Source organism: Salvelinus namaycush, chromosome 30 (genome assembly GCF_016432855.1).
Source record: "Salvelinus namaycush isolate Seneca chromosome 30, SaNama_1.0, whole genome shotgun sequence".
In the NCBI taxonomy this organism is placed as follows: Eukaryota; Metazoa; Chordata; class Actinopteri; order Salmoniformes; family Salmonidae; genus Salvelinus; species Salvelinus namaycush.
The window spans coordinates 10,695,482-10,713,433 of NC_052336.1; the positions used below are offsets into that span (position 1 = coordinate 10,695,482).

The 17,952-nt window shown below is 54.2% G+C and overlaps 1 protein-coding gene across 1 annotated transcript in view; it reads left to right on the forward strand.

The window, feature by feature from the left end:
- The window catches only part of LOC120025361 (transcription initiation factor TFIID subunit 4-like), a 122,529-nt gene that overhangs the window by 35,052 nt on the left and 69,525 nt on the right, over window positions 1–17,952 (forward strand). The window lies entirely within an intron of this gene.

Genomic DNA, 17,952 nt, shown 5'->3' on the forward strand with positions numbered 1-17,952 from the left:
TACTGTGTTAGTTAGTGCCCAGCCCTCCTACCAGCATGGTACTGTGATACTTAGTGCCCAGCTCTCCTACCAGCATGGTACTGTGTTACTTAGTGCCCAGCCCTCCTACCAGCATGGTACTGTGTTACTTAGTGCCCAGCCCTCCTACCAACATGGTACTGTGTTACTTAGTGCCCAGCCCTCCTACCAGCATGGTACTGTGTAAGTTAGTGCCCAGCCCTCCTACCAGCATGGTACTGTGTTACTTAGTGCCCAGCCCCAGCCCTCCTACCAACATGGTATTGTGTTACTTAGTGCCCAGCCCCAGCCCTCCTACCAGCATGGTACTGTGTTAGTTAGTGCTCAGCCCTCCCACCAGCATGGTACTGTGTTACTTAGTGCCCAGCCCCAGCCCTCCTACCAGCATGGTACTTTGTTAGTTAGTGCCCAGCCCTCCTACCAGCATGGTACTGTGTTAGTTAGTGCCCAGCCCCAGCCCTCCTACCAGCGTGGTACTGTGTTAGTTAGTGCCCAGCCCTCCTACCAGCATGGTACTGTGTTAGTTAGTGCCCAGCCCCAGCCCCAGCCCCAGCCCTCCTACCAGCATGGTACTGTGTTAGTTAGTGCCCAGCCCTCCTACCAGCATGGTACTGTGTTAGTTAGTGCCCAGCCCTCCCACCAGCATGGTACTGTGTTACTTAGTGCCCAGCCCTCCTACCAGCATGGTACTGTGTTAGTTAGTGCCCAGCCCTCCTACCAGCATGGTACTGTGTTAGTTAGTGCCCAGCCCTCCTACCAGCATGGTACTGTGTTAGTTAGTGCCCAGCCCTCCTACCAGCATGGTACTGTGTTACTTAGTGCCCAGCCCTCCTACCAGCATGGTACTGTGTTACTTAGTGCCCAGCCCTCCTACCAGCATGGTACTGTGTTACTTAGTGCCCAGCCCTCCTACCAGCATGGCACTGTGTTAGTTAGTGCCCAGCCCTCCTACCAGCATGGTACTGTGTTACTTAGTGCCCAGCCCTCCTACCAGCATGGTACTGTGATACTTAGTGCCCAGCCCTCCTACCAGCATGTACTGTGTTACTTAGTGCCCAGCACTCCTACCAGCATGGTACTGTGTTAGTTAGTGCCCAGCCCTCCTACCAGCATGGTACTGTGTTACTTAGTGCCCAGCCCTCCTACCAGCATGGTACTGTGTTAGTTAGTGCCCAGCCCCAGCCCTCCTACCAGCATGGTACTGTGTTACTTAGTGCCCAGCCCTCCTACCAGCATGGTACTGTGTTACTTAGTGCCCAGCCCTCCTACCAGCATGGTACTGTGTTACTTAGTGCCCAGCCCCAGCCCTCCTACCAGCATGGTACTGTGTTACTTAGTGCCCAGCCACAGCCCTCCCACCAGCATGGTACTGTGTTACTTAGTGCCCAGCCCTCCTACCAGCATGGTACTGTGTTAGTTAGTGCCCAGCTCTCCTACCAGCATGGTACTGTGTTACTTAGTGCCCAGCCCTCCTACCAGCATGGTACTGTGTTACTTAGTGCCCAGCCCTCCTACCAGCATGGTACTGTGATACTTAGTGCCCAGCCCTCCTACCAGCATGGTACTGTGTTACTTAGTGCCCAGCCCTCCTACCAGCATGGTACTGTGTTAGTTAGTGCCCAGCCCTCTTACCAGCATGGTACTGTGTTACTTAGTGCCCAGCCCTCCTACCAGCATGGTACTGTGTTAGTTAGTGCCCAGCCCCAGCCCTCCTACCAGCATGGTACTGTGTTACTTAGTGCCCAGCCCTCCTACCAGCATGGTACTGTGTTACTTAGTGCCCAGCCCCAGCCCTCCTACCAGCATGGTACTGTGTTACTTAGTGCCCAGCCCTCCTACAGCATGGTACTGTGTTACTTAGTGCTCAGCCCTCCTACCAGCATGGTACTGTGTTACTTAGTGCCCAGCCACAGCCCTCCTACCAGCATGGTACTGTGTTACTTAGTGCCCAGCCCTCCTACCAGCATGGTACTTTGATACTTAGTGCCCAGCCCTCCTACCAGCATGGTACTGTGTTACTTAGTGCCCAGCCACAGCCCTCCCACCAGCATGGTACTGTGTTACTTAGTGCTCAGCCCTCCCACCAGCATGGTACTGTGATACTTAGTGCCCAGCCCTCCTACCAGCATGGTACTGTGTTACTTAGTGCCCAGCCCTCCTACCAGCATGGTACTGTGTTACTTAGTGCCCAGCCCTCCTACCAGCATGGTAATGTGTTACTTAGTGCCCAGCCCTCCCACCAGCATGGCACTGTGTTACTTAGTGCCCAGCCCTCCCACCAGCATGGTACTGTGTTAGTTAGTGCCCAGCCCTCCTACCAGCATGGTACTGCGTTACTTAGTGCCCAGCCCTCCTACCAGCATGGTACTGTGTTACTTAGTGCCCAGCCCTCCTACCAGCATGGTACTGTGTTAGTTAGTGCCCAGCCCTCCTACCAGCATGGTACTGTGTTACTTAGTGCCCAGCCCTCCTACCAGCATGGTACTGTGTTAGTTAGTGCCCAGCCCTCCTACCAGCATGGTACTGTGTTACTTAGTGCCCAGCCCTCCTACTAGCATGGTACTGTGATACTTAGTGCCCAGCCCTCCTACCAGCATGTACTGTGTTACTTAGTGCCCAGCCCTCCTACCATCATGGTACTGTGTTAGTTAGTGCCCAGCCCTCCTACCAGCATGGTACTGTGTTACTTAGTGCCCAGCCCTCCTACCAGCATGGTACTGTGTTAGTTAGTGCCCAGCCCCAGCCCTCCTACCAGCATGGTACTGTGTTACTTAGTGCCCAGCCCTCCTACCAGCATGGTACTGTGTTACTTAGTGCCCAGCCCTCCTACCAGCATGGTACTGTGTTACTTAGTGCCCAGCCCCAGCCCTCCTACCAGCATGGTACTGTGTTACTTAGTGCCCAGCCACAGCCCTCCCACCAGCATGGTACTGTGTTACTTAGTGCCCAGCCCTCCTACCAGCATGGTACTGTGTTAGTTAGTGCCCAGCTCTCCTACCAGCATGGTACTGTGTTACTTAGTGCCCAGCCCTCCTACCAGCATGGTACTGTGTTACTTAGTGCCCAGCCCTCCTACCAGCATGGTACTGTGATACTTAGTGCCCAGCCCTCCTACCAGCATGGTACTGTGTTACTTAGTGCCCAGCCCTCCTACCAGCATGGTACTGTGTTAGTTAGTGCCCAGCCCTCTTACCAGCATGGTACTGTGTTACTTAGTGCCCAGCCCTCCTACCAGCATGGTACTGTGTTAGTTAGTGCCCAGCCCCAGCCCTCCTACCAGCATGGTACTGTGTTACTTAGTGCCCAGCCCTCCTACCAGCATGGTACTGTGTTACTTAGTGCCCAGCCCCAGCCCTCCTACCAGCATGGTACTGTGTTACTTAGTGCCCAGCCCTCCTACCAGCATGGTACTGTGTTACTTAGTGCTCAGCCCTCCTACCAGCATGGTACTGTGTTACTTAGTGCCCAGCCACAGCCCTCCTACCAGCATGGTACTGTGTTACTTAGTGCCCAGCCCTCCTACCAGCATGGTACTTTGATACTTAGTGCCCAGCCCTCCTACCAGCATGGTACTATGATACTTAGTGCCCAGCCCTCCTACCAGCATGGTACTGTGATACTTAGTGCCCAGCCCTCCCACCAGCATGGTACTGTGTTACTTAGTGCCCAGCCCTCCTACCAGCATGGTACTGTGTTACTTAGTGCCCAGCCCTCCTACCAGCATGGTAATGTGTTACTTAGTGCCCCGCCCTCCTACCAGCATGGTACTGTGATACTTAGTGCCCAGCCCTCCTACTAGCATGGTACTGTGTTACTTAGTGCCCAGCCCTCCTACCAGCATGGTACTGTGTTAGTTAGTGCCCAGCCCTCCTACCAGCATGGTACTGTGTTACTTAGTGCCCAGCCCTCCTACCAGCATGGTACTGTGTTAGTTAGTGCCCAGCCCTCCTACCAGCATGGTACTGTGTTACTTAGTGCCCAGCCCTCCTACCAGCATGGTACTGTGTTACTTAGTGCCCAGCCCTCCTACCAGCATGGTACTGTGTTACTTAGTGCCCAGCCCTCCTACCAGCATGGTACTGTGTTACTTAGTGCCCAGCCCTCCTACCAGCATGGTACTGTGTTAGTTAGTGCCCAGCCCTCCCACCAGCATGGTACTGTGTTAGTTAGTGCCCAGCCCTCCTACCAGCATGGTACTGTGATACTTAGTGCCCAGCTCTCCTACCAGCATGGTACTGTGTTACTTAGTGCCCAGCCCTCCTACCAGCATGGTACTGTGTTACTTAGTGCCCAGCCCTCCTACCAACATGGTACTGTGTTACTTAGTGCCCAGCCCTCCTACCAGCATGGTACTGTGTTAGTTAGTGCCCAGCCCTCCTACCAGCATGGTACTGTGTTACTTAGTGCCCAGCCCCAGCCCTCCTACCAGCATGGTACTGTGTTAGTTAGTGCTCAGCCCTCCCACCAGCATGGTACTGTGTTACTTAGTGCCCAGCCCCAGCCCTCCTACCAGCGTGGTACTGTGTTAGTTAGTGCCCAGCCCTCCTACCAGCATGGTACTGTGTTAGTTAGTGCCCAGCCCCAGCCCCAGCCCTCCTACCAGCATGGTACTGTGTTAGTTAGTGCCCAGCCCTCCTACCAGCATGGTACTGTGTTAGTTAGTGCCCAGCCCTCCTACCAGCATGGTACTGTGTTACTTAGTGCCCAGCCCTCCTACCAGCATGGTACTGTGTTAGTTAGTGCCCAGCCCTCCTACCAGCATGGTACTGTGTTACTTAGTGCCCAGCCCTCCTACCAGCATGGTACTGTGTTACTTAGTGCCCAGCCCTCCTACCAGCATGGTACTGTGTTACTTAGTGCCCAGCCCTCCTACCAGCATGGTACTGTGTTACTTAGTGCCCAGCCCTCCTACCAGCATGGTACTGTGTTAGTTAGTGCCCAGCCCTCCCACCAGCATGGTACTGTGTTAGTTAGTGCCCAGCCCTCCTACCAGCATGGTACTGTGATACTTAGTGCCCAGCTCTCCTACCAGCATGGTACTGTGTTACTTAGTGCCCAGCCCTCCTACCAGCATGGTACTGTGTTACTTAGTGCCCAGCCCTCCTACCAACATGGTACTGTGTTACTTAGTGCCCAGCCCTCCTACCAGCATGGTACTGTGTTAGTTAGTGCCCAGCCCTCCTACCAGCATGGTACTGTGTTACTTAGTGCCCAGCCCCAGCCCTCCTACCAACATGGTATTGTGTTACTTAGTGCCCAGCCCCAGCCCTCCTACCAGCATGGTACTGTGTTAGTTAGTGCTCAGCCCTCCCACCAGCATGGTACTGTGTTACTTAGTGCCCAGCCCCAGCCCTCCTACCAGCATGGTACTGTGTTAGTTAGTGCCCAGCCCTCCTACCAGCATGGTACTGTGTTAGTTAGTGCCCAGCCCCAGCCCTCCTACCAGCGTGGTACTGTGTTAGTTAGTGCCCAGCCCTCCTACCAGCATGGTACTGTGTTAGTTAGTGCCCAGCCCTCCTACCAGCATGGTACTGTGTTAGTTAGTGCCCAGCCCTCCTACCAGCATGGTACTGTGTTACTTAGTGCCCAGCCCTCCTACCAGCATGGTACTGTGTTACTTAGTGCCCAGCCCTCCTACCAGCATGGTACTGTGATACTTAGTGCCCAGCCCTCCTACCAGCATGGTACTGTGTTACTTAGTGCCCAGCCCTCCTACCAGCATGGTACTGTGTTAGTTAGTGCCCAGCCCTCCTACCAGCATGGTACTGTGTTACTTAGTGCCCAGCCCTCCTACCAGCATGGTACTGTGTTAGTTAGTGCCCAGCCCCAGCCCTCCTACCAGCATGGTACTGTGTTACTTAGTGCCCAGCCCTCCTACCAGCATGGTACTGTGTTACTTAGTGCCCAGCCCTCCTACCAGCATGGTACTGTGTTACTTAGTGCCCAGCCCCAGCCCTCCTACCAGCATGGTACTGTGTTACTTAGTGCCCAGCCACAGCCCTCCCACCAGCATGGTACTGTGTTACTTAGTGCTCAGCCCTCCCACCAGCATGGTACTGTGATACTTAGTGCCCAGCCCTCCTACCAGCATGGTACTGTGTTACTTAGTGCCCAGCCCTCCTACCAGCATGGTACTGTGTTACTTAGTGCCCAGCCCTCCTACCAGCATGGTAATGTGTTACTTAGTGCCCAGCCCTCCCACCAGCATGGTACTGTGTTACTTAGTGCCCAGCCCTCCTACCAGCATGGTACTGCGTTACTTAGTGCCCAGCCCTCCCACCAGCATGGTACTGTGTTACTTAGTGCCCAGCCACAGCCCTCCCACCAGCATGGTACTGTGTTACTTAGTGCCCAGCCCTCCTACCAGCATGGTACTGTGTTAGTTAGTGTCCAGCCCTCCTACCAGCATGGTACTGTGTTAGTTAGTGCCCAGCCCTCCCACCAGCATGGTACTGTGTTAGTTAGTGCCCAGCCCTCCTACCAGCATGGTACTGTGTTACTTAGTGCCCAGCCCTCCTACCAGCATGGTACTGTGTTAGTTAGTGCCCAGCCCTCCTACCAGCATGGTACTGTGTTACTTAGTGCCCAGCCCTCCTACCAGCATGGTACTGTGTTACTTAGTGCCCAGCCCTCCTACCAGCATGGTACTGTGTTACTTAGTGCCCAGCCCTCCTACCAGCATGGTACTGTGTTACTTAGTGCCCAGCCCTCCTACCAGCATGGTACTGTGTTAGTTAGTGCCCAGCCCTCCCACCAGCATGGTACTGTGTTAGTTAGTGCCCAGCCCTCCTACCAGCATGGTACTGTGATACTTAGTGCCCAGCTCTCCTACCAGCATGGTACTGTGTTACTTAGTGCCCAGCCCTCCTACCAGCATGGTACTGTGTTACTTAGTGCCCAGCCCTCCTACCAACATGGTACTGTGTTACTTAGTGCCCAGCCCTCCTACCAGCATGGTACTGTGTTAGTTAGTGCCCAGCCCTCCTACCAGCATGGTACTGTGTTACTTAGTGCCCAGCCCCAGCCCTCCTACCAACATGGTATTGTGTTACTTAGTGCCCAGCCCCAGCCCTCCTACCAGCATGGTACTGTGTTAGTTAGTGCTCAGCCCTCCCACCAGCATGGTACTGTGTTACTTAGTGCCCAGCCCCAGCCCTCCTACCAGCATGGTACTTTGTTAGTTAGTGCCCAGCCCTCCTACCAGCATGGTACTGTGTTAGTTAGTGCCCAGCCCCAGCCCTCCTACCAGCGTGGTACTGTGTTAGTTAGTGCCCAGCCCTCCTACCAGCATGGTACTGTGTTAGTTAGTGCCCAGCCCCAGCCCCAGCCCTCCTACAAGCATGGTACTGTGTTAGTTAGTGCCCAGCCCTCCTACCAGCATGGTACTGTGTTAGTTAGTGCCCAGCCCTCCTACCAGCATGGTACTGTGTTACTTAGTGCCCAGCCCTCCTACCAGCATGGTACTGTGTTAGTTAGTGCCCAGCCCTCCCACCAGCATGGTACTGTGTTACTTAGTGCCCAGCCCTCCTACCAGCATGGTACTGTGTTAGTTAGTGCCCAGCCCTCCTACCAGCATGGTACTGTGTTAGTTAGTGCCCAGCCCTCCTACCAGCATGGTACTGTGTTACTTAGTGCCCAGCCCTCCTACCAGCATGGTACTGTGTTAGTTAGTGCCCAGCCCTCCCACCAGCATGGTACTGTGTTACTTAGTGCCCAGCCCTCCTACCAGCATGGTACTGTGTTAGTTAGTGCCCAGCCCTCCTACCAGCATGGTACTGTGTTAGTTAGTGCCCAGCCCTCCTACCAGCATGGTACTGTGTTAGTTAGTGCCCAGCCCTCCTACCAGCATGGTACTGTGTTACTTAGTGCCCAGCCCTCCTACCAGCATGGTACTGTGTTACTTAGTGCCCAGCCCTCCTACCAGCATGGTACTGTGTTACTTAGTGCCCAGCCCTCCTACCAGCATGGCACTGTGTTAGTTAGTGCCCAGCCCTCCTACCAGCATGGTACTGTGTTACTTAGTGCCCAGCCCTCCTACCAGCATGGTACTGTGATACTTAGTGCCCTGCCCTCCTACCAGCATGTACTGTGTTACTTAGTGCCCAGCACTCCTACCAGCATGGTACTGTGTTAGTTAGTGCCCAGCCCTCCTACCAGCATGGTACTGTGTTACTTAGTGCCCAGCCCTCCTACCAGCATGGTACTGTGTTAGTTAGTGCCCAGCCCCAGCCCTCCTACCAGCATGGTACTGTGTTACTTAGTGCCCAGCCCTCCTACCAGCATGGTACTGTGTTACTTAGTGCCCAGCCCTCCTACCAGCATGGTACTGTGTTACTTAGTGCCCAGCCCTCCTACCAGCATGGTACTGTGTTACTTAGTGCCCAGCCCCAGCCCTCCTTCCAGCATGGTACTGTGTTACTTAGTGCCCAGCCACAGCCCTCCCACCAGCATGGTACTGTGTTACTTAGTGCCCAGCCCTCCTACCAGCATGGTACTGTGTTAGTTAGTGCCCAGCTCTCCTACCAGCATGGTACTGTGTTACTTAGTGCCCAGCCCTCCTACCAGCATGGTACTGTGTTACTTAGTGCCCAGCCCTCCTACCAGCATGGTACTGTGATACTTAGTGCCCAGCCCTCCTACCAGCATGGTACTGTGTTACTTAGTGCCCAGCCCTCCTACCAGCATGGTACTGTGTTAGTTAGTGCCCAGCCCTCTTACCAGCATGGTACTGTGTTACTTAGTGCCCAGCCCTCCTACCAGCATGGTACTGTGTTAGTTAGTGCCCAGCCCCAGCCCTCCTACCAGCATGGTACTGTGTTACTTAGTGCCCAGCCCTCCTACCAGCATGGTACTGTGTTACTTAGTGCCCAGCCCCAGCCCTCCTACCAGCATGGTACTGTGTTACTTAGTGCCCAGCCCTCCTACCAGCATGGTACTGTGTTACTTAGTGCTCAGCCCTCCTACCAGCATGGTACTGTGTTACTTAGTGCCCAGCCACAGCCCTCCTACCAGCATGGTACTGTGTTACTTAGTGCCCAGCCCTCCTACCAGCATGGTACTTTGATACTTAGTGCCCAGCCCTCCTACCAGCATGGTACTATGATACTTAGTGCCCAGCCCTCCTACCAGCATGGTACTGTGATACTTAGTGCCCAGCCCTCCCACCAGCATGGTACTGTGTTACTTAGTGCCCAGCCCCAGCCCTCCTACCAGCATGGTACTGTGTTACTTAGTGCCCAGCCCCCTACCAGCATGGTACTGTGTTACTTAGTGCCCAGCCCTCCTAACAGCATGGTAATGTGTTACTTAGTGCCCAGCCCTCCTACCAGCATGGTACTGTGTTACTTAGTGCCCAGCCCTCCTAACAGCATGGTAATGTGTTACTTAGTGCCCCGCCCTCCTACCAGCATGGTACTGTGATACTTAGTGCCCAGCCCTCCTACCAGCATGGTACTGTGTTACTTAGTGCCCAGCCCCCTACCAGCATGGTACTGTGTTAGTTAGTGCCCAGCCCTCCTACCAGCATGGTACTGTGTTACTTAGTGCCCAGCCCTCCTACCAGCATGGTACTGTGTTAGTTAGTGCCCAGCCCTCCTACCAGCATGGTACTGTGTTACTTAGTGCCCAGCCCTCCTACCAGCATGGTACTGTGTTACTTAGTGCCCAGCCCTCCTACCAGCATGGTACTGTGATACTTAGTGCCCAGCCCTCCTACCAGCATGGTACTGTGTTACTTAGTGCCCAGCCCTCCTACCAGCATGGTACTGTGTTAGTTAGTGCCCAGCCCTCCTACCAGCATGGTACTGTGTTACTTAGTGCCCAGCCCTCCTACCAGCATGGTACTGTGTTAGTTAGTGCCCAGCCCCAGCCCTCCTACCAGCATGGTACTGTGTTACTTAGTGCCCAGCCCTCCTACCAGCATGGTACTGTGTTACTTAGTGCCCAGCCCTCCTACCAGCATGGTACTGTGTTACTTAGTGCCCAGCCCCAGCCCTCCTACCAGCATGGTACTGTGTTACTTAGTGCCCAGCCACAGCCCTCCCACCAGCATGGTACTGTGTTACTTAGTGCTCAGCCCTCCCACCAGCATGGTACTGTGATACTTAGTGCCCAGCCCTCCTACCAGCATGGTACTGTGTTACTTAGTGCCCAGCCCTCCTACCAGCATGGTACTGTGTTACTTAGTGCCCAGCCCTCCTACCAGCATGGTAATGTGTTACTTAGTGCCCAGCCCTCCCACCAGCATGGTACTGTGTTACTTAGTGCCCAGCCCTCCTACCAGCATGGTACTGCGTTACTTAGTGCCCAGCCCTCCCACCAGCATGGTACTGTGTTACTTAGTGCCCAGCCACAGCCCTCCCACCAGCATGGTACTGTGTTACTTAGTGCCCAGCCCTCCTACCAGCATGGCACTGTGTTAGTTAGTGTCCAGCCCTCCTACCAGCATGGTACTGTGTTAGTTAGTGCCCAGCCCTCCCACCAGCATGGTACTGTGTTAGTTAGTGCCCAGCCCTCCTACCAGCATGGTACTGTGTTACTTAGTGCCCAGCCCTCCCACCAGCATGGTACTGTGTTAGTTAGTGCCCAGCCCTCCTACCAGCATGGTACTGTGATACTTAGTGCCCAGCTCTCCTACCAGCATGGTACTGTGTTACTTAGTGCCCAGCCCTCCTACCAGCATGGTACTGTGTTACTTAGTGCCCAGCCCTCCTACCAACATGGTACTGTGTTACTTAGTGCCCAGCCCTCCTACCAGCATGGTACTGTGTTAGTTAGTGCCCAGCCCTCCTACCAGCATGGTACTGTGTTACTTAGTGCCCAGCCCCAGCCCTCCTACCAACATGGTATTGTGTTACTTAGTGCCCAGCCCCAGCCCTCCTACCAGCATGGTACTGTGTTAGTTAGTGCTCAGCCCTCCCACCAGCATGGTACTGTGTTACTTAGTGCCCAGCCCCAGCCCTCCTACCAGCATGGTACTGTGTTAGTTAGTGCCCAGCCCTCCTACCAGCATGGTACTGTGTTAGTTAGTGCCCAGCCCCAGCCCTCCTACCAGCGTGGTACTGTGTTAGTTAGTGCCCAGCCCTCCTACCAGCATGGTACTGTGTTAGTTAGTGCCCAGCCCCAGCCCCAGCCCTCCTACCAGCATGGTACTGTGTTAGTTAGTGCCCAGCCCTCCTACCAGCATGGTACTGTGTTAGTTAGTGCCCAGCCCTCCTACCAGCATGGTACTGTGTTACTTAGTGCCCAGCCCTCCTACCAGAATGGTACTGTGTTACTTAGTGCCCAGCCCTCCTACCAGCATGGTACTGTGATACTTAGTGCCCAGCCCTCCTACCAGCATGGTACTGTGTTACTTAGTGCCCAGCCCTCCTACCAGCATGGTACTGTGTTAGTTAGTGCCCAGCCCTCCTACCAGCATGGTACTGTGTTACTTAGTGCCCAGCCCTCCTACCAGCATGGTACTGTGTTAGTTAGTGCCCAGCCCCAGCCCTCCTACCAGCATGGTACTGTGTTACTTAGTGCCCAGCCCTCCTACCAGCATGGTACTGTGTTACTTAGTGCCCAGCCCTCCTACCAGCATGGTACTGTGTTACTTAGTGCCCAGCCCCAGCCCTCCTACCAGCATGGTACTGTGTTACTTAGTGCTCAGCCCTCCCACCAGCATGGTACTGTGATACTTAGTGCCCAGCCCTCCTACCAGCATGGTACTGTGTTACTTAGTGCCCAGCCCTCCTACCAGCATGGTACTGTGTTACTTAGTGCCCAGCCCTCCTACCAGCATGGTAATGTGTTACTTAGTGCCCAGCCCTCCCACCAGCATGGTACTGTGTTACTTAGTGCCCAGCCCTCCTACCAGCATGGTACTGCGTTACTTAGTGCCCAGCCCTCCCACCAGCATGGTACTGTGTTACTTAGTGCCCAGCCACAGCCCTCCCACCAGCATGGTACTGTGTTACTTAGTGCCCAGCCCTCCTACCAGCATGGTACTGTGTTAGTTAGTGTCCAGCCCTCCTACCAGCATGGTACTGTGTTAGTTAGTGCCCAGCCCTCCCACCAGCATGGTACTGTGTTAGTTAGTGCCCAGCCCTCCTACCAGCATGGTACTGTGTTACTTAGTGCCCAGCCCTCCTACCAGCATGGTACTGTGTTAGTTAGTGCCCAGCCCTCCTACCAGCATGGTACTGTGTTAGTTAGTGCCCAGCCCTCCTACCAGCATGGTACTGTGTTACTTAGTGCCCAGCCCTCCTACCAGCATGGTACTGTGTTACTTAGTGCCCAGCCCTCCTACCAGCATGGTACTGTGTTACTTAGTGCCCAGCCCTCCTACCAGCATGGTACTGTGTTAGTTAGTGCCCAGCCCTCCCACCAGCATGGTACTGTGTTAGTTAGTGCCCAGCCCTCCTACCAGCATGGTACTGTGATACTTAGTGCCCAGCTCTCCTACCAGCATGGTACTGTGTTACTTAGTGCCCAGCCCTCCTACCAGCATGGTACTGTGTTACTTAGTGCCCAGCCCTCCAACCAACATGGTACTGTGTTACTTAGTGCCCAGCCCTCCTACCAGCATGGTACTGTGTTAGTTAGTGCCCAGCCCTCCTACCAGCATGGTACTGTGTTACTTAGTGCCCAGCCCCAGCCCTCCTACCAGCATGGTACTGTGTTAGTTAGTGCTCAGCCCTCCCACCAGCATGGTACTGTGTTACTTAGTGCCCAGCCCCAGCCCTCCTACCAGCATGGTACTTTGTTAGTTAGTGCCCAGCCCTCCTACCAGCATGGTACTGTGTTAGTTAGTGCCCAGCCCCAGCCCTCCTACCAGCGTGGTACTGTGTTAGTTAGTGCCCAGCCCTCCTACCAGCATGGTACTGTGTTAGTTAGTGCCCAGCCCCAGCCCTCCTACCAGCATGGTACTGTGTTAGTTAGTGCCCAGCCCTCCTACCAGCATGGTACTGTGTTAGTTAGTGCCCAGCCCTCCTACCAGCATGGTACTGTGTTAGTTAGTGCCCAGCCCCAGCCCTCCTACCAGCATGGTACTGTGTTAGTTAGTGCCCAGCCCTCCTACCAGCATGGTACTGTGTTAGTTAGTGCCCAGCCCTCCTACCAGCATGGTACTGTGTTACTTAGTGCCCAGCCCCAGCCCTCCTACCAGCATGGTACTGTGTTAGTTAGTGCCCAGCCCTCCTACCAGCATGGTACTGTGTTACTTAGTGCCCAGCCCTCCTACCAGCATTGTACTGTGTTAGTTAGTGCTCAGCCCTCCCACCAGCATGGTACTGTGTTACTTACTGCCCAGCCCCAGCCCTCCCACCAGCATGGTACTGTGTTACTTAGTGCCCAGCCCTCCTACCAGCATGGTACTGTGTTAGTTAGTGCCCAGCCCTCCTACCAGCATGGTACTGTGTTACTTAGTGCCCAGCCCCAGCCCTCCCACCAGCATGGTACTGTGTTACTTAGTGCCCAGCCCCAGCCCTCCTACCAGCATGGTACTGTGTTAGTTAGTGCCCAGCCCTCCTACCAGCATGGTACTGTGTTAGTTAGTGCCCAGCCTTCCTACCAGCATGGTACTGTGTTACTTTGTGCCCAGCCCCAGCCCTCCTACCAGCATGGTACTGTGTTACTTAGTGCCCAGCCCTCCTACCAGCATGGTACTGTGTTAGTTAGTGCCCAGCCCTCCTACCAGCATGGTACTGTGTTAGTTAGTGCCCAGCCCCAGCCCTCCTACCAGCATGGTACTGTGTTAGTTAGTGCCCAGCCCTCCCACCAGCATGGTAATGTGTTAGTTAGTGCCCAGCCCTCCTACCAGCATGGTACTGTGTTACTTAGTGCCCAGCCCCAGCCCTCCTACCAGCATGGTACTGTGTTACTTAGTGCCCAGCCCTCCTACCAGCATGGTACTGTGTTAGTTAGTGCCCAGCCACAGCCCTCCTACCAGCATGGTACTGTGTTAGTTAGTGCCCAGCCCTTCCACCAGCATGGTAATGTGTTACTTAGTGCCCAGCCCTCCTACCAGCATGGTACTGTGTTAGTTAGTGCCCAGCCACAGCCCTCCTACCAGCATGGTACTGTGTTAGTTAGTGCCCAGCCCCAGCCCTCCTACCAGCATGGTACTGTGTTACTTAGTGCCCAGCCCTCCTACCAGCATGGTACTGTGTTAGTTAGTGCCCAGCCCCAGCCCTCCTACCAGCATGGTACTGTGTTAGTTAGTGCCCAGCCCTCCCACCAGCATGGTAATGTGTTAGTTAGTGCCCAGCCCTCCTACCAGCATGGTACTGTGTTACTTAGTGCCCAGCCCCAGCCCTCCTACCAGCATGGTACTGTGATACTTAGTGCCCAGCCCTCCTACCAGCATGGTACTGTGTTAGTTAGTGCCCAGCCCTCCTACCAGCATGGTACTGTGTTAGTTAGTGCCCAGCCCTCCTACCAGCATGGTACTGTGATACTTAGTGCCCAGCCCCAGCCCTCCTACCAGCATGGTACTGTGTTAGTTAGTGCCCAGCCCTCCTACCAGCATGGTACTGTGTTACTTAGTGCCCAGCCCTCCTACCAGCATGGTACTGTGTTAGTTAGTGCCCAGCCCTCCTACCAGCATGGTACTGTGTTACTTAGTGCCCAGCCCCAGCCCTCCTACCAGCATGGTACTGTGTTAGTTAGTGCCCAGCCCTCCTACCAGCATGGTACTGTGTTACTTAGTGCCCAGCCCTCCTACCAGCATGGTACTGTGTTACTTAGTGCCCAGCCCCAGCCCTCCTACCAGCATGGTACTGTGTTAGTTAGTGCCCAGCCCTCCTACCAGCATGGTACTGTGTTACTTAGTGCCCAGCCCTCCTACCAGCATGGTACTGTGTTACTTAGTGCCCAGCCCCAGCCCTCCTACCAGCATGGTACTGTGTTAGTTAGTGCTCAGCCCTCCCACCAGCATGGTACTGTGTTACTTAGTGCCCAGCCCCAGCCCTCCCACCAGCATGGTACTGTGTTACTTAGTGCCCAGCCCTCCTACCAGCATGGTACTGTGTTAGTTAGTGCCCAGCCCTCCTACCAGCATGGTACTGTGTTACTTAGTGCCCAGCCCCAGCCCTCCCACCAGCATGGTACTGTGTTACTTAGTGCCCAGCCCCAGCCCTCCTACCAGCATGGTACTGTGTTACTTAGTGCCCAGCCCCCCTACCAGCATGGTACTGTGTTAGTTAGTGCCCAGCCCTCCTACCAGCATGGTACTGTGTTACTTAGTGCCCAGCCCCAGCCCTCCCACCAGCATGGTACTGTGTTACTTAGTGCCCAGCCCCAGCCCTCCTACCAGCATGGTACTGTGTTAGTTAGTGCCCAGCCCTCCCACCAGCATGGTACTGTGTTAGTTAGTGCCCAGCCTTCCTACCAGCATGGTACTGTGTTACTTTGTGCCCAGCCCCAGCCCTCCTACCAGCATGGTACTGTGTTACTTAGTGCCCAGCCCTCCTACCAGCATGGTACTGTGTTAGTTAGTGCCCAGCCCCAGCCCTCCTACCAGCATGGTACTGTGTTACTTAGTGCCCAGCCCTCCTACCAGCATGGTACTGTGTTAGTTAGTGCCCAGCCCCAGCCCTCCTACCAGCATGGTACTGTGTTAGTTAGTGCCCAGCCCCAGCCCTCCCACCAGCATGGTAATGTGTTAGTTAGTGCCCAGCCCTCCTACCAGCATGGTACTGTGTTACTTAGTGCCCAGCCCCAGCCCTCCTACCAGCATGGTACTGTGTTACTTAGTGCCCAGCCCTCCTACCAGCATGGTACTGTGTTACTTAGTGCCCAGCCCTCCTACCAGCATGGTACTGTGTTAGTTAGTGCCCAGCCACAGCCCTCCTACCAGCATGGTACTGTGTTACTTAGTGCCCAGCCCCAGCCCTCCTACCAGCATGGTACTGTGTTACTTAGTGCCCAGCCCTCCTACCAGCATGGTACTGTGTTAGTTAGTGCCCAGCCCCAGCCCTCCTACCAGCATGGTACTGTGTTAGTTAGTGCCCAGCCCTCCCACCAGCATGGTAATGTGTTACTTAGTGCCCAGCCCTCCTACCAGCATGGTACTGTGTTAGTTAGTGCCCAGCCACAGCCCTCCTACCAGCATGGTACTGTGTTAGTTAGTGCCCAGCCCCAGCCCTCCTACCAGCATGGTACTGTGTTAGTTAGTGCCCAGCCCTCCCACCAGCATGGTAATATGTTAGTTAGTGCCCAGCCCTCCTACCAGCATGGTACTGTGTTACTTAGTGCCCAGCCCCAGCCCTCCTACCAGCATGGTACTGTGTTACTTAGTGCCCAGCCCTCCTACCAGCATGGTACTGTGTTAGTTAGTGCCCAGCCACAGCCCTCCTACCAGCATGGTACTGTGTTAGTTAGTGCCCAGCCCCAGCCCTCCTACCAGCATGGTACTGTGTTACTTAGTGCCCAGCCCTCCTACCAGCATGGTACTGTGTTAGTTAGTGCCCAGCCCTCCTACCAGCATGGTAGTGTGTTAGTTAGTGCCCAGCCCTCCTACCAGCATGGTACTGTGTTAGTTAGTGCCCAGCCCTCCCACCAGCATGGTAATGTGTTACTTAGTGCCCAGCCCTCCTACCAGCATGGTACTGTGTTACTTAGTGCCCAGCCACAGCCCTCCCACCAGCATGGTACTGTGTTAGTTAGTGCCCAGCCTCCCTCTCACTGTCTGCCCTGGTGCTGTGAAGAGAGGCTTCTGTCTTGACAGTGGGTACAATAATCTGGATTGCCTAGTAAAGGACTGTGCAGTGATGAGTCATTACAAATTGTAGGGATGTACCAATATAGGATTGATTCTTGGCTGAAACAATAACAGATATTTCATACCGATATGGCAAAAAAACAAGTTTGCACATTAGCAAGCAAAGGACACTGATTCATTCATAATAGTTGTGACCCTCATTGCATTAGAGGAACTTATTTAGTCCTTCCCATTGAATAGTATTACTGTACCTCACCCATGGCATCAGCATCACAGTGTTTTCTCTTCTGTTCCTCTCTGGATCAGATCAGATCCTCTCTGTTTCATCCTGTGGCTCCAAAGTGATTTACTGTCACTTCCTACTATAATGACCTTTCTTCTTCGTCTTCAGGGCATGTTGCACTTCTCCTTCTCCTCGTCTTGAAGGCACGGTGCTTTTGTGTTTTCTCTCTGTCCCCTCTCTCTTTGTCATTCTCTCTCTCCTTCTTCATCCCCCCACCTCTGACCCGGTCTCACCTGCCCCTCCTCCTGCACTGACCCTGTCTCTTTTTCTTTCTCTCTGTTTATTTTCTGCAGTCTCCTGTGACCTCTCAGGCTATTCGGCCATGTCCTCCTCCTGTCCAGGCCAAGATGGTGCCGTCTCCCTCTCCCACTCCTAGCCCTGTCCTCCAGATCTCCTCCTCCCCTGCGCCACCTTCTGTGAGCAGACTCTCCACTACAGAACTTACCATCTCTCTATCCTTCCATCCCTGTCAGACCCTCCTCTTCTACCCATCCCTCCATCCCTTCATCCTGTTCCTCTTCTTCCTTTTCCTCTTCCTCATCCTCCTCCTCACCTTTTTACCAACACAAACCTAGAAGTTTATCTAATCTGGGTGCATCCCATCTGACCCTTTTAACAGAGTAGAGAGATAATTATTGAATGATATATTCAGTCAAAATTAAATTATTTGTGTATAGCTTTCACTTTACATAGTTTTGTCCGAGACCAGTGGGGGGACACAGGTGGGGGATTACTGGTATGTTTAGGGTTTTCTAGTCAGGTGCATCATTATTGGGAGGCGCTGTTTTGCTTGAAAGTCCCCCAATCCCCTCTCCTCCCCTCCTCTCTGTTCAGCAATGTCCACAGAAGTCAGGACACCCGATGTGACAGGAGCGCAGTGCTGTTTCCCTCCTGTTCTCTGTGGCCTTGCTGGAAGCTCCCTTCACGTCCTGTTTATCTCTCTGTCTGC